The sequence below is a fragment of the Arvicanthis niloticus genome, chromosome 17 (assembly GCF_011762505.2).
Source record: "Arvicanthis niloticus isolate mArvNil1 chromosome 17, mArvNil1.pat.X, whole genome shotgun sequence".
Lineage (NCBI taxonomy): Eukaryota > Metazoa > Chordata > Mammalia > Rodentia > Muridae > Arvicanthis > Arvicanthis niloticus.
Genome location: NC_047674.1, coordinates 60,601,729 through 60,615,871, shown reverse-complemented (window position 1 = coordinate 60,615,871; position 14,143 = coordinate 60,601,729). Strand labels below are relative to the sequence as shown.

At 38.8% G+C, this 14,143-nt stretch overlaps 1 protein-coding gene across 1 annotated transcript in view; it reads right to left on the bottom strand.

Annotated features, from left to right (window-relative positions):
* Kcnh8 (potassium voltage-gated channel subfamily H member 8) overlaps positions 1-14,143 on the bottom strand; it is a 344,000-nt gene that overhangs the window by 229,872 nt on the left and 99,985 nt on the right. The gene's annotated exons all lie outside the window — the stretch shown is intronic.

Genomic DNA, 14,143 nt, shown 5'->3' with positions numbered 1-14,143 from the left:
AGAGGACAAAGGAAGAGACTCTCTGAAGGGAAGCTGAGGGGGGAACAGTGTTTAAGATGTTAATTAATTAACTAATTAATTAATTAATTTAAAGGAGATAATTTTAGGCATGTGTTCAGCTCACAGTGCTTAACATCTGTCTTTTCCTCCACTGCCTTGAAAGTGAGTGCCAGACCTGGGTGAGCAGTGGGAGCATTGGCTTGTGACTTTGGTTCATGTGCCCATCAGCCTGTCCCCAAGCCATTCACTCTCTGTGTGGTAGTAGGGATGGTGCCTCTGAGAATGGCTCCTGCCCAAGCATGTTGATCTCTGAACCCATTGTTTTGGATTACATGATCTCAAAAGCAGATCATGAGGCATGAATTTAGGAGTAAGTCATGTCTTGGAGAGGTGATGCAAAGTTGTATCAAGAGGAACTTTTAGAGATGAACTTTGAAGCATGGATCAATGTTTATAGAAAAAGGAAATGCATTCTAGAGCTTGGCTTCACAACAAGGCATCTCTAATGCTTGCCAGTTGAATACTAGGGTTTAGAATAGAGTACAAACTATCATTAAAATCATTCATTCATCCACACAAGAAACAAAGGTTGAAAACTGACCATAAATATTTTAGGTGGAAGTTTTAAACATAATAACATTGAAAATGAAATGAACCATAAATAAGAGGTTTAATGAAAAAAAAAATACAATTTGTTATAAAATACTATTACATGGAGCTATTGTCTAAAATACAAATATATACAACAAATATGAAAAGTCTATATATACAAGCATACACATTAACAGACATATACACAGAAATACTCATGTTAATGTAGCATCTAGGATCTGTGCTTGTCCTTAGAGATAGTAACATTAGGCACAGCGGGGTGCACCTATATTTTATCGTATACTGTACTTGTACCCATTGGTTTTTTACAAAATTCTTCAAGTATTATTTATTTTGAAATACTATATTCAGAGAGGTTTGTAGCAGGCTATTTTCTATCATGCCAAGAGAAAGAAGGTTCCATGGCCACTTCTCGATGGCCAGTGGGATAAATTTAGGACATCCAGTCTATGGTGTCCCCATATCCTAACTATAGTTTGTTTCCAAGAGCAGTCCTTTCTGCTTTACTTCAGTCAGCCCTGGTCTGAGAATACCATTCATAGTGACAGTATTTATGTTGCCTTCATTTCTCTCATTCAACCATTCCTCAATCAGTTTTTCTTTCTTAGAGCTGAAGCTGAATAAAATACTTGAAAATGTTGAATCACATGCTCCTTGGAAGCCATGGGAATGAACTAAATTATCATAGACTGAGAGTTCTCGTACATGTCACAACAACACGTATTGGCTATTAAATACTGGACATTGTCCAAGGTGTAAATGGATAAATTGGATGTGATATTGTCTTTAGGATAGCATGCTCCTGGCCATGTGAACTTACTAGCTCAGTCTGGAGGAGACAATTTACAGAATCACAGAGCCCAGGGATTTCACATTTTATAAGTGTTTTTTCAAACGATCTGTGACACATATTCACTTGACTTTCTGTAGAACAATGCTGAGAGATAAAGTTCAACCCTATAGTAAATTCCAAAGTGATGGAAAGTTTGGCAAAAATGTGTGAATAAAAATAGTGTATGGTTTTGTCTTAAGGTATTGTGATTTAATTAAAGAAGTGCATAAATATAAACAGTAACAGAATGCCATGTTAAGTCCTGAATCATTGATATGCAATTAATAATTACCACTCGGGTTGAGAATATAAATTATCTTGGAAAAGGAAAAAGGAGGACATGTGAGAAGTCTTAGGATGTTGGAAACAGATGCCGACATATAGAAGTGTCAAGGGGTGAAAAGGGAAACAGGAATGGAGTTGAAGGGGAGACACCATGTTTTGCCTGAAGCCAAGGTTGTCCATTATTTGGATATCATCTGCAGCTTGCTTCTGTGTGTCTGGCCAAAGTTTCCTTTCTGTTGCTGTGATAAATCACTATGACCAAAATCCCTTTTGAGGGGAAAGGATTTATTTGGCTTACACTTCCAGGTCACAGTCCATCATTAAGGAACATCAAGGATGGAACTTCAGGAAAAATGATGGAGAACTATAACTTGCTGAATGACTTTCTGGCTCATGCATATCTAGCATGGTACTGCTTTAAGTGAGCTGGTCCTTCCACATCAATGAGTAATCATGACAGTCTTCCATAGATGTGCCCATAGGGCAGTCTGATAAAGGAAATTCCTCAATGAAGGCTTCTGCTCTGAAAGAGATGAATCTAGGCTGTCAAGTTGATAGCTGAAACCAACTACAACAAACATTCTGCCTCTTTCCTGATTTTTAAAGTATATACAATATTGTTGTATTCTGAATATCTCTTAATGGCATGTTTTTAAAATTAATTTCCATAGTGCATTTGTAACTGTTTGAAAATATAAGAAAAGACTGGTGTTTAGAATTCTAATAAGCTGAAATTGATAAAGTATCACTAAGCCATCAGAACTGTGTATTTTAATTAAGGATTATAGTGTGTTTGAGTAGCTAATTATTCCAGCCAATATGCCAAAAAAAAACAAGAATTAAAAAAGAATATACTTGTCCTTTGTTTATATTTATCACTTGTCCTCCACATATAATTGCAATTCAATTCCAAAGAGAACGTAGTGGCCGACTGTGCTTTGGAAAGGTTGGTGTCCTGGCCACATGAATGGTCTCTCTGTTTGGAAAGTGTCATTCCTTCACCCTCTATCTTCACTGGAACATATGCCTTTCTGAAAACCAATCCTGGAATTCCCAAAGAAGAAACATGGCATTTACTTTAGAATTATGTAAAACAAAGCCAGGGCCGTAGTGATTAGAAACTCATCACTGACACATCACTCTCTGTACATATGCTCAGGGTATTTAACCTTTCACGGAATCAATTATGCACATGTGAGATGCGTCTGAAGGCCAGGAAGCTTTTCTCTGCTGGTTTTTAGGTCATCATTTTGTGTATTTCTAGTTTGAAAGTGACATTAAGTCACAAGGCACATTTACATACTAGGCAGTTGACTACAGCTCTAAAAGCTTCCTAGCAGAACATTTTCAAGACCAGAAGATAGAATCTAGTCTTTGCCAGACACGCAAGCCATTTGTTCTGACCTTCCAAAGCAGAAGAGTACTTCCCCATTCAGACAAAGACTGAAACTCCTTTGTTCCCAACTACAAAGGAGTATAGAGGAATAGAAGATGGAAACCAGAGAAGGCAAGCATTGTGTGGACTCATCATCACTTCCTCTAACTATTAGAGCTGCTCTGTTTTAAGATAATAAAAATTAGCTATGGTGAATTTCATTCACCACCCAAGATCCAAGACTAAATATGAGAATTAAATCTGCCTAGTATGTTATTTTTCTATATCATGATTTTTAAGTGAAAATATGTAGTTTTCTTTTCACCAGGTATGAGTCTTTTTCCTATGTTTTGTGGTGTGTGTTTCATATTTTCACTGAAGGGGTACATGTCACATATGTGGATGTGTACAGACATGTGTGTGGAGACCTGATGTTAAGGTTGGGAGCCCTCCTTCAGTGTTTTTCCACATTATTCACTGAGGTGAGGTCTCACAAGTTGCTGATATGACCACTTTCTCTAGGAATCCCCAGGTTCCAGCTTCAGATGCTGGAATTACTGGATAGATGCCATAGTCACACAGCACATACTCTTTTCTCATGGTCTAAACTCTGGTCCTCATACTTGTGCAAATGCTAACTACTGAGCATCTCCCCAGCAGAAAATGAGTAATCTTTTTTTTTTCTCTCCCAGTTTCTGAGCCCAAAGTCATACTTCTGCAGACATCATTTACAGCTGGTATCTCTTGAACCAGTCTGCATCTTTCAGTTGCCTCCATCATGGCCTCTGGAAAGTCAATATTTCAAAACTATAGAAGCTACTTACTTCCTTTGTTCCAAAATAGTTTGCATAGCTGAACTGCAGAGCCTCATAGAAAGCAGAAAAACGTAGTTGCTATTCAAATGATCTGGATTTCAGTTTCATTAACTTCCCTTGTGTTCCCACTGAAGAATACCTTCCCTGTGGCAAAAGCCAATAAGTGTATATTCCAAGGGACCCAGAATCATAGCCTTAAGCTCAATACTGCTTGGAAATCTTATGTTCAAGTAAAAATTTCATTAGAAGTTTGAGGTCTCGAATCTTTAATACATCCCTGCTCATTTACAAGTTTTAAATTAATTAATTACCTTATTTATTTACATTTCACATGTCCCCCTTCCTGGTCACCCCTCTGAAAACCTTCAACACCATCCTCTTCCCTTTTGACTCTAAGAGGGTTTTCCCCCATCCACCCACACAATCCCACCCTACCCCTCTAGCATCCCCCTTCTCTGGGACAACAAGGCTCCACAGGACCAAGAGCTTCCCATTCCATTGATTCCAGATATGTCAGTCTTCTGCTACATATTTAATGGAGGCCATGGACCCACTCATGTATACTCTTTGGTTAGTGGTTTAGTCCCTGGGAGCTCTGAGGTGTCTGGTTAGTTGATACTGTTACTTTCCTACAAGGTCGCAATCCCCTTCACCTTCTTCGGCCCTTCCCTTATCTCTTCCATTGGGGTCACTGGGCTCAGTCCAATGGTTGTCTATGAGTATCTGCATCTGTCTTGTCAGGTGCTGGCAGAGCCTCTCAGAGGACAGTTATACCAGGTTCCTGTCTTTAAGCACTTCTTACAATCAGCAATAGTGTCGGGGTTTGGTGTCTGCAGATGGGATGAATTCCAAGGTGGGGTGGTCTCTGGATGGCCTTTTCTTCAGTCTCTGCTCCAAGTTTTGTCCCTGCTTTTCCTTTAGACAGGAACAATTCTGGATTAAAGATTTTGAGATGGTACAAGATAGTCCTAATACCCAGTCCATCATTTTGTTGACTAACCAGAACCTCTGTCATCTCTCCTAATTAAAACACTTTGTTTTGAACCTGGCTTTTTTCTTGGCTTAGAATGAATGTCAGCTGAAATCCATCCACTCAGATCTTTTCTCTCAAAGTAAATAGCCAGGATTGGCTATGAACCTATAGGTCTTCAACCCCATCAGAAATCCAGAATGACTGAGTTAACTGAAATTATGGGAAGCACTAAACATAGCTTCTGAGACTTAGCCAATTTATGGAGACCGCTGAACACCTGGGTATTAGGACTATCTTGTACCTCACTGGTACAATTAGGAATAAGTATGCTCTAATTGTATTGTGAGAAAAAAGTCTTATTTTAACAGGAAGGGTGATATGTAGGAGGAGCTAAGGGGGAAGGAGTACTGAGAAGAAGAGATGGAGTAAGGAGAGGAGAAGATGAAGGAGAGGAGAAGCTAGGAGATGAGAGAGAAAAAGAAAGAGAAAGGGGGGGGGGCATGGAGGCAGATGTTCACGTGTCTCCACCAGACAAAGATAGTTTATATATCTAGGTTGGGTATTGGGTTACAATTCTGATTGAGTATTACCAAACTTATAAAGCCTTTGATTAACATTGAAAAAATTGTATAAAAGCAAAAAGGAAAAGGGGGCATGGGATAGGGGTTTTCTAAGGAGGTGAAATGGGGAAAGGGGATGGCATCTAAAATGTAAATAAAATATAAAAAAATAAAATTAATAAAATAAAATGGAATGAATCAGGAAAAAAAATAAGCGCTAGGAATCAAAGCCAGGTCCTTTGGGAGAGTGACAAATGCTTTTAGTCACTGAGCCATCTTTACAGCCCCCACAAGCTAATATTTCATATATAGCTTTACAAGACTGAAGGCCATTTTATATACTAGTTTTATTGGACTTATTTTGACTGCAATCTGTCACCTCAAATCAAGTGTAAAATTTTCCATTTGTGGTCTCACTTTGGTTCTCAAGAATATTTGGATTTGGGAGCATCAGGATTTTGAAATTATGGATCCTTAGCTTGAATTTATTTGTACATTTGCACTGATGAATGTATGTCTCTATATATACACATATATAGATATAAATGCTGAAAATTAACACACACACACACACACACACACACACACACACACACACACACACAAAGATTTTGAGATGGTTGAGTGGCCCCGTCCTTCTACTGGGCGGCCACATGTCTATCTGTCTATCTACTGGAGGTGGTCTCTTCAATTTCTATCTCCTCACCATTGGGTATTTTGGCTAATGTCATCCCCATTAAGTCCTGGAAGCATTTAAAAGTCTTTGATTTTGTTTTCATGTGGCCCTGCCAATGTTTCAAGTAAACTTCAGTTGCAGGAAGAAGAGGCACTGGCTTGCTTTACTCTTCCTAAATACTGTTTGGTTTGGCATGATCTGTTTGAGGTCGGAGCATTACAAGGCTAGGTAGAATGGAACATACTCAAGGAGTTTAGGCAGATCCAATGTTTCCCTATAGCCTCAAATGTTTAAAGATAATACCAGCAGCCCTTAACCTAACCATTACTCAAATGCACACCTTAGCGCCAGTCAAAGCATTGAGTGCTTCATAGATACTCATGTCATTGAAGGGCAATCTGTATATCTTTAATGCTTTCTGCCAAAAAGTCTAGGCTTTAATTGTCCAAATCTCTATCTGTCTCTGAAGCATGTCTTTGATACTGGATCTCTTTTAAAGTTAAATGTTGTGTCTAATCTTTAAGAACTTGCATTAACATACACGTACTTCCACATACATAGAATAACTAATCCTTCTGCAGAGGAGAAAGATGGGCAAGTTCAAAATCTTTAACCCTCATTTTCCTGTAAAGAGCAACAAGCAAACACAGGCAGTTAACTTTCTTTCTTGAGTTGTTCACAGGTTCCATGGTCCTCCCATGCAGGAGCTGTGGTGCCTTAACTCAATTACCAACTTGATAAATCTCTGGGCATGTCTGTAAGGGATTTTCTAGATTATGTTATTGAGTAGGAAGGTCCACCTTAAATGTGTATAAGGTGTGGGAGGAACTTAGCCAAGCAATCCCAACTACAATGCTACTGATACTTCCTCCTTGAGCCAACCTAGAATCTTCCAGCACAGCTAGAGACTGCTGATGCTGGAGTGAACCACTGAGAAAAAGACAGCTAACTGAGAGCCAATGAAATTCTGGGAGCAGGGTATAAAGGTTTGCCCAGTTCCTGTAATAAATGAATGCTTTTGCCACTTGCCCAACTCCCAGAGTTTGTGTTGTTGATGCTGTGCTTTCTTATCTCAGCCCCCAAGGGTCTTAGGGTTACAAGCAACAATGGGGGAGAGCATTATTTCATGGGATAGGGTCTAACTAAGGCTACAAAAAAGTAGGTAAACAGCATTTGCCACTCTCTGCTTCCTAACTATTGATGTGATGTGACCAGCCACCCCACTCTCCAACTGCCATGGTTTCCCTTCCACCTAGTAATTCCTTTATAATTATAAAGAAAATAAACCTTTTCTTTCCTTAAGTTGCTGTAACCATATATGTTGTCATAGCAAAAAGAAAAGTAACTGCTCTAGTACTTTACTTGGTAGAATACTCTTCAAGCATGCAGAAATCCCTGGACTCAAACACCAGTACTGCATAAAACTGGAAAAGATGACTCATGCCTTTAATATTACCACTCAGGAGTTGAAAGCAACAAGTCAGAAGTTTCAAGTGATTCTTAAGTTCACAGTTAGTTGGAGGTCAGTCTTGGCTACATAAGACTCTGTCCCAATAAAGAAAAAATAAAAATAATTAGCCTCATTTACGTGCTCAACCAAGGCAGATTGTGTTTCCCTGGCAACTCTGAGCATAGTTATCTCTGGAGACCACTTCATGGCTGGAGATGGAATATTAATGTCTACGATGTCAGGAAAATGCCATCATCTTTGCACTTTGTGTTGGTTTCAGGGGGGGTGATTCTTTCCAAGGATGATGGCACATATATTAGATCAATGACATTGGCTTCAAGCTAAAGTTCTCAAGGTATCCTCTGCCAAAGTTTAGAAAGTTACTCACATTTGAGCAGTCTGCTCACATTATTTTTACAAAGCACGTGAGAGGTTTTTAACGGGAGGTTCTCGGCAGTCCTTACACTTTGCCTGTCCCCGACATCAGTTCCATGCTTCACAGTTCCATATTTCTGGCTTTCATCCTTCAGTTTTTATAATATGATTTTTTAAAAACAGTATTACTCCAGAGAGACAAATATTAGTAGAAAACTCTATAACACTAAAACTCAGAGAGGGAGAACACTGAGGTGGACTAGAAAGCTGTAATTGTATTTGTTTATGAGAATTCATTGTTCCCTTCTGTCCCGCAAACACGTAGCCAGACAAATAGAAAAATGCCTTCCATAAGGCAGCACTAGGAGCCCTGGGCTGCACCCTCAGCCTCAACTGTCACCTTTAAAATGTTCAGAACCTATAGCCTTGTCCTTATTTATTCTTTGCATTGAAGCAAAGCAAAACAAAACCTTGTATCCATATGACACTCGAGACAGTCCTTCAGAATAACATCAATCAAAGCTGCAAGAACATAGTGGCTAGCCAGAGAGATGGATCGGCAGACAAATGCACCTGGCCCAAGACTGACAACTCTAGTTGCATTCCTAGATGCTACATAAACGTGGAGGGAGATAACTGACTCCACAGAATGGTTCTTACTTACACACAAGCACCATGTCATATTTATTGCATATATCATATATACAATAATTAGCAATAATAATAATTGCAGTATATAAAAACCTAGTGTCAAGAGATAGCTGGGGTAGGGCCTAGGTGGCTTGGGATAACAAAAGAACAAAAGAAATTGTGCCTCATTGAGTATCTCATTCAACTTTTACATATTGTAGCACATACAAATAATACCTACTCAAAATATCCTATTAAACTATATTTTATCATTTGTTGAGTGATTGAAAAACACCTTGTTTAAAAATAAAGTATCTCGATCTTTATTAGTAATAGTAACAATAATAATAATCTATGTAGAGGACATTTTAAATCTTCTAAATAACGGGGCTGGAGCGATGGTTCAGACAGTAAAAGCATTTGCTGCTCCTTCACATGATCTAAGTTTGGTTTCTAGCACCCACATAGCAGCTCATAATCACTCATCATTCTAATTCCAGGGGATTCAGCACCCTCTTCTGGCTTCACAAACACAGTACACTTTCATATATGCAGGCAAAACACTCATACATGTCATATAAGAATAAATCTTTGAAAAGACAAGGTAGCCATTGTGGCCTACCGGTATTCCCACAGTGCAAGATAGTTAGACTAGCCAAACTGGTGTGCTCTGGGGTCAGCAAGAATCCCTGTCTCACTGCAAATCGTGGAGAGAAATGGAACAAGATACCTGATGTGAGTCTCAACCTTTAAATATACACAGGCACACGTACACAAAAATATTACTCATTTTTTCCTCTGGTTTTGTTTCATGATTAAACTTTTAAACAAAATGGTGTATTTCATCATCTGTTCACTTTTCTAAAATTATTATCAGTATTTATATTGTGTTGTATGCATGTACACTTCAAGTAACAGGAGCTCCAATATTTATTTCATTAATATATTCACAACTACAATAACATTATCAACACATAAAATCAACTCAATGAACATTTGCGAAACAAATAAAGGAAAGTTAAAGTACACCAGTCAATGAGAAGGACATTGTGTTAGACTGCAAAGTTTTTGACTGCATTTCTGTTTTATTGTTCATCAGGAATCCAATAAAATAGATTTCTTCTTTTGAAATAAGATGATGGAGCTAAAGAATTGGCTCAGCAGTTAAGAACACTTGATGCTCTTGAAGAGGACCTTGATTGGAGGGCTCACAACCATCTACAACTCCAGTTCCAGGGGTCTGATGCCTATGCCTTTTTCTGGTTTCTAAGAACATTTGCACATATGTGATGCACAGATTCACACTCAGGGAGCTCAAGTGGTACAAGAGATTAGTGCGCACTACTTCTAAGACAAATATTCAGATGGATACAGTGTATATAAACATAAAATAAGAAAATTTTAAAATAAGATCAGTAATCACCTGCACAGATCATTTTGTGTTCATAACTTTCATCTTGACATACTGACTTCAGAAAGCTCTTTGGCATGAAGATACAAAACATTATTTTCTTTTAGGAAAAAAAATGAATAAGGGGCTAGAGAGATGGCTCACTGGTTAACTGCACTGGCTACTCATTCAGAAGACGTGGCATTCATATGCTGGCTTAAAAACCTCCTCTAACACCAGCTTCAGGGTATTTAACGTCCTCTTATGACCTCTATGGGCACTCCACTCACATGCACAGCACATACCCACATCTATACATGTATAAAAATAGTTACAAAGTAATAAAATAGATCTTAAAAAGATTAAAAACAGATTGATCATAATAAGAAGCTAAATAATGTTAACCAAATCTTCGTCTTCTTTACAAAGCATGAAGTTACTAGGCACTGCTATTTGATGAAGAAAACACTATGCATGTAAATTAAGAATTCTGGTATTATCAAAGATTTGTTGGGGTTCTAAGTGTGCTAATTATGGTTTGAGCATTCCCCTCACAGGCTTGAAGTCTTAGTCTCCAGATGATAGTGCTATAACCAGATGTCCTTCAACAGAGGAATGGATACAGAAAATGTGGTACATTTACACAAAGGAGTACTACTCAGCTATTAAAAACAATGAATTCATGAAATTCTTAGGCAAATGGATGGAACTAGAAAATATCATCCTGAGTGAGGTAACCCAATCACAAAAGAACACACATGGTATACACTCAACGATAAGTGGATATTAGTCCCAAAGCTGGGAATACCCAAGATACAATTCACAGACCACATGAAGCCCAAGAAAAAGGAAGACCAAAGTGTGGATGCTTCAGTCCTTCTTAGAAAAGGGAACAAAATACTCATGGGAGCAAATATGGAGACAAAGTGTAGAGCAGAGACTGAAGGAAAGGCCATCCAGAGACTGTCCCACCTGGGGATCCATCCCATATACAGTCTCCAAACACAGACACTATTGTGAATGCCAAGAAGTGCATGCTGACAGGTGCCTAATATAGCTGTCTCCTGAGAGGCTTAGCCAGAGCCTGACAAATACAAAGGTAGATGTTCAAAACCAACCAATAGACTGAGCACAGGGTCCCCAGTGGAGGAGTTAGAGAAAGGACTGCAGGAGCTGAAGGGGTTGCAACCCTGGAGGAAGAACAATACCAACAAATTAGACTTCCCAGAGCTTCCAGGGACTAAACCAACCAACCAAAGAGTACACATAGAGGGGTCCATGGCTCCAGCCTCATATGTAGCAGAGGACGGCTTTGTCAAACATCAATAGGAGGAGAGGCTCTTGGTCCTGTGAAGGTGTGATGCCCCAGTGTAGTGGAATGTGAGGGCAGGGAGGCAGGAGTGGGTGGTAGAGGGAACACCCTCATAGAAGCAAGGGGACAAGTGATGAGATGGGGGATTTCAGGGGAAAAGAACAACATTTGAAATATAAATAAAGAAAATATCCAATAAATAAAAGATTAAAAAAGAAAAGTAAATAAAAAATAATTAATTTTTTAAAAAAGAAAGAAAAGCAAAAGATAGAGCCTAGATGGCAAAGTCAGGCTGATGGAGACAGGGCTTACAATCTGACTCCATTCCAATACATGCTGCCTACTCCTGACCAGCCAAAGTGTAAAAGCCCTACCTGAGAGCTTTCACCACCACAAACCAAGGCACTTCGGTTTCAAAGCTTTTCACACTATGATAGACTATGCCTGCTGAAACTGTAACCCAAAATCAATCCTTTTATTTTTCTCTTAATGTTGTTGCCACCAAGTATTTTGTCACCATAAAGAAAGAAATTATTTATCATGTACAGCCTGTTGCTGCTGAGACTCGCGTGAGTCAGGGCAGACCAACCTGCTGTTGCTGCAGCAAGGACAGTTAAAGGTAAATAACTATATTGCCTGTATCACTCATGTGCTTTTATGCCTGTAAACTTCTCCCTTCCCTATCCAAGAGCATCATGGGAAAGCCCAGCCTATTCCCTTTTTCTACAAAGAGCAGAGAAGGAGAAAGTTGTCTGGCAACTGGATCATTCACAAACATCAGCTTCCCCAACCCAGGCAATGTGAAGATGGTGTGTTGGAGTAAAACTGATGGGCCACATTTTCCATACAAAACTCATTCAGTATAATTTTATCTCTTTAAATAAATATGAATCACCAACCATGTAGTTAATTTATTTAAATTTTACACCTTCGTAAAAACTTTTCTTAGGAGTTTATCTAAGAACACACTTAAGACCACCCATATTATAATTTTTCTATGAAAACTAAAGGGTTTTTTGCCATCTTATTTGCCCTACTGAAAAACAGATTACACAGAATATTGCAAATGAAACCAGCCACACATTGAATACCCTTACTATTCTAATATTTAATTTAATTCACCCCTAGATCCTCCTGTAGTGCAACCAAGGTCTTGCTGGCAATTATGTTTAATTCAACAAGTTTTCTTTTTAATTTTAAAGATACTACGACAGACTCCTTACTTCAAATACTTGTGGAGATAAAAAAGTAATTGCTTGTGCCATATATTTGTTAGTTATTTAATTTATCTTGTGCATATAAAGGACTTTGAATTTGTGCAGCCCACATTTACAAGTTGGTGTTCATTGCACACTTGAAGACTGGCATTTTCTCATTTGAGTTTTGTTCATATTCTGCAGAACTAATGAGATTCAAATGATTTTCCTAGCTTGGCAGCATTTTCCAGAGGCTCGTCTGTCCACTGCAAGTCTTCTGTGGTTCACAGTGCTCATGTTGGCTTAAAGAGGAAACATGGGTAGCTTTACAAGTCATAATTGTAAGTAAATTGGAGTAGGAAGCACAGGTCTAAACTAATTTGCTATTTGCAGACATTCAATAGCTGTGATAAAGATCTGTAGTCTAATGAAGTTTCAGCAAAACAAAGAAAGTGCAAAACTCTGATGCAGGGACTGCCTGCAGAAAACAGGTCTGTAGGATGTTATGAGAAAAAAGGAAGCAAGAAGAAAATCATCTCTAATAACCCCTACAAGAGGCAATGGCTGATGCTGCACTAATGAAATGAGGCTGTGTGGGAGGAAGGACTGAGTCAATCAAACAGGCCTAGGAGAACCAACTCACAGCCCAGCCACTGATGAATAAGCAGCTGTGTGAACAAGCAGCCTGCTCAGCAGATTGGATTCTGACCTGGCCTCTGGACAGTGTCTCAAGGTGGCACTATAGATAAAAGAAACTTTGGCTGAGGCAAGTTAAACAGTCTAACAATACTAAACAGTAAGTTAAACTATCTTTGTGGGTGTACAATCCGTGTTAAGCAGGTAACAGCTAAATGGGAACTAAACCTGATGTGACTAGGGGGTCACTTGTCACCAAACTCAGTATCTCCCAGTACCTCACATCATTGTCCAGTTCATCCACTTTGATTCCCTTCTTTTACTTGCATCTCCCAGGCCTTATCTCACCTCTCATAATCCAGACTTTCTAAGGCCTGGGGCCCAGGACCATCAGTTAAAACAAGACAATTCAACAAGCATAGAGACAAGAAAAATGGCTCATCAGTTACAGGCACTGTCTGCTCTTACAGAAGACCTTGCTTCAGTTCCCTGCTGACATAGATAGCTCAAGTTCCACAGGATCTGATATCTTCTTTTGGTTTCTGTAAGCTTCTGTACCCACATAGTACATATACATACATACATACATACATACATACATACATGCATAAATAAAATAAAAAAGAAATCTCAAAAGACAAATTATGATTATAGAGCTAGAGAGATGGCTCAGCAGTGCTTGCATAGGGCCTGAGTTCAGTTCCCAACCCAACAATGCCCAGAAGCTCACAGAAGTCTCTAATTCTAGCTCCAGGGACTCAAAAGGCCTCCTCTCACTTCTGTCAGAATCTGCACTCGTGTGCACATAGCCACACACAGATACACAAGCATCCACATACTCAAAAGTAAAAATAAATCTTTCCTTACTTAAAAGTTAAAGCCTTTTACTCCATGTGGAATGATAAGGTCATATTCCTTAGTTCCAAGTGAAAGTGAATATGATCTTTATAGATGTCTCTTCTGGATTTTAAAGCTTGAAGGTATTTCCTTCTAAATAATAGTTCTTCAACTTTAATGACCTTCTTA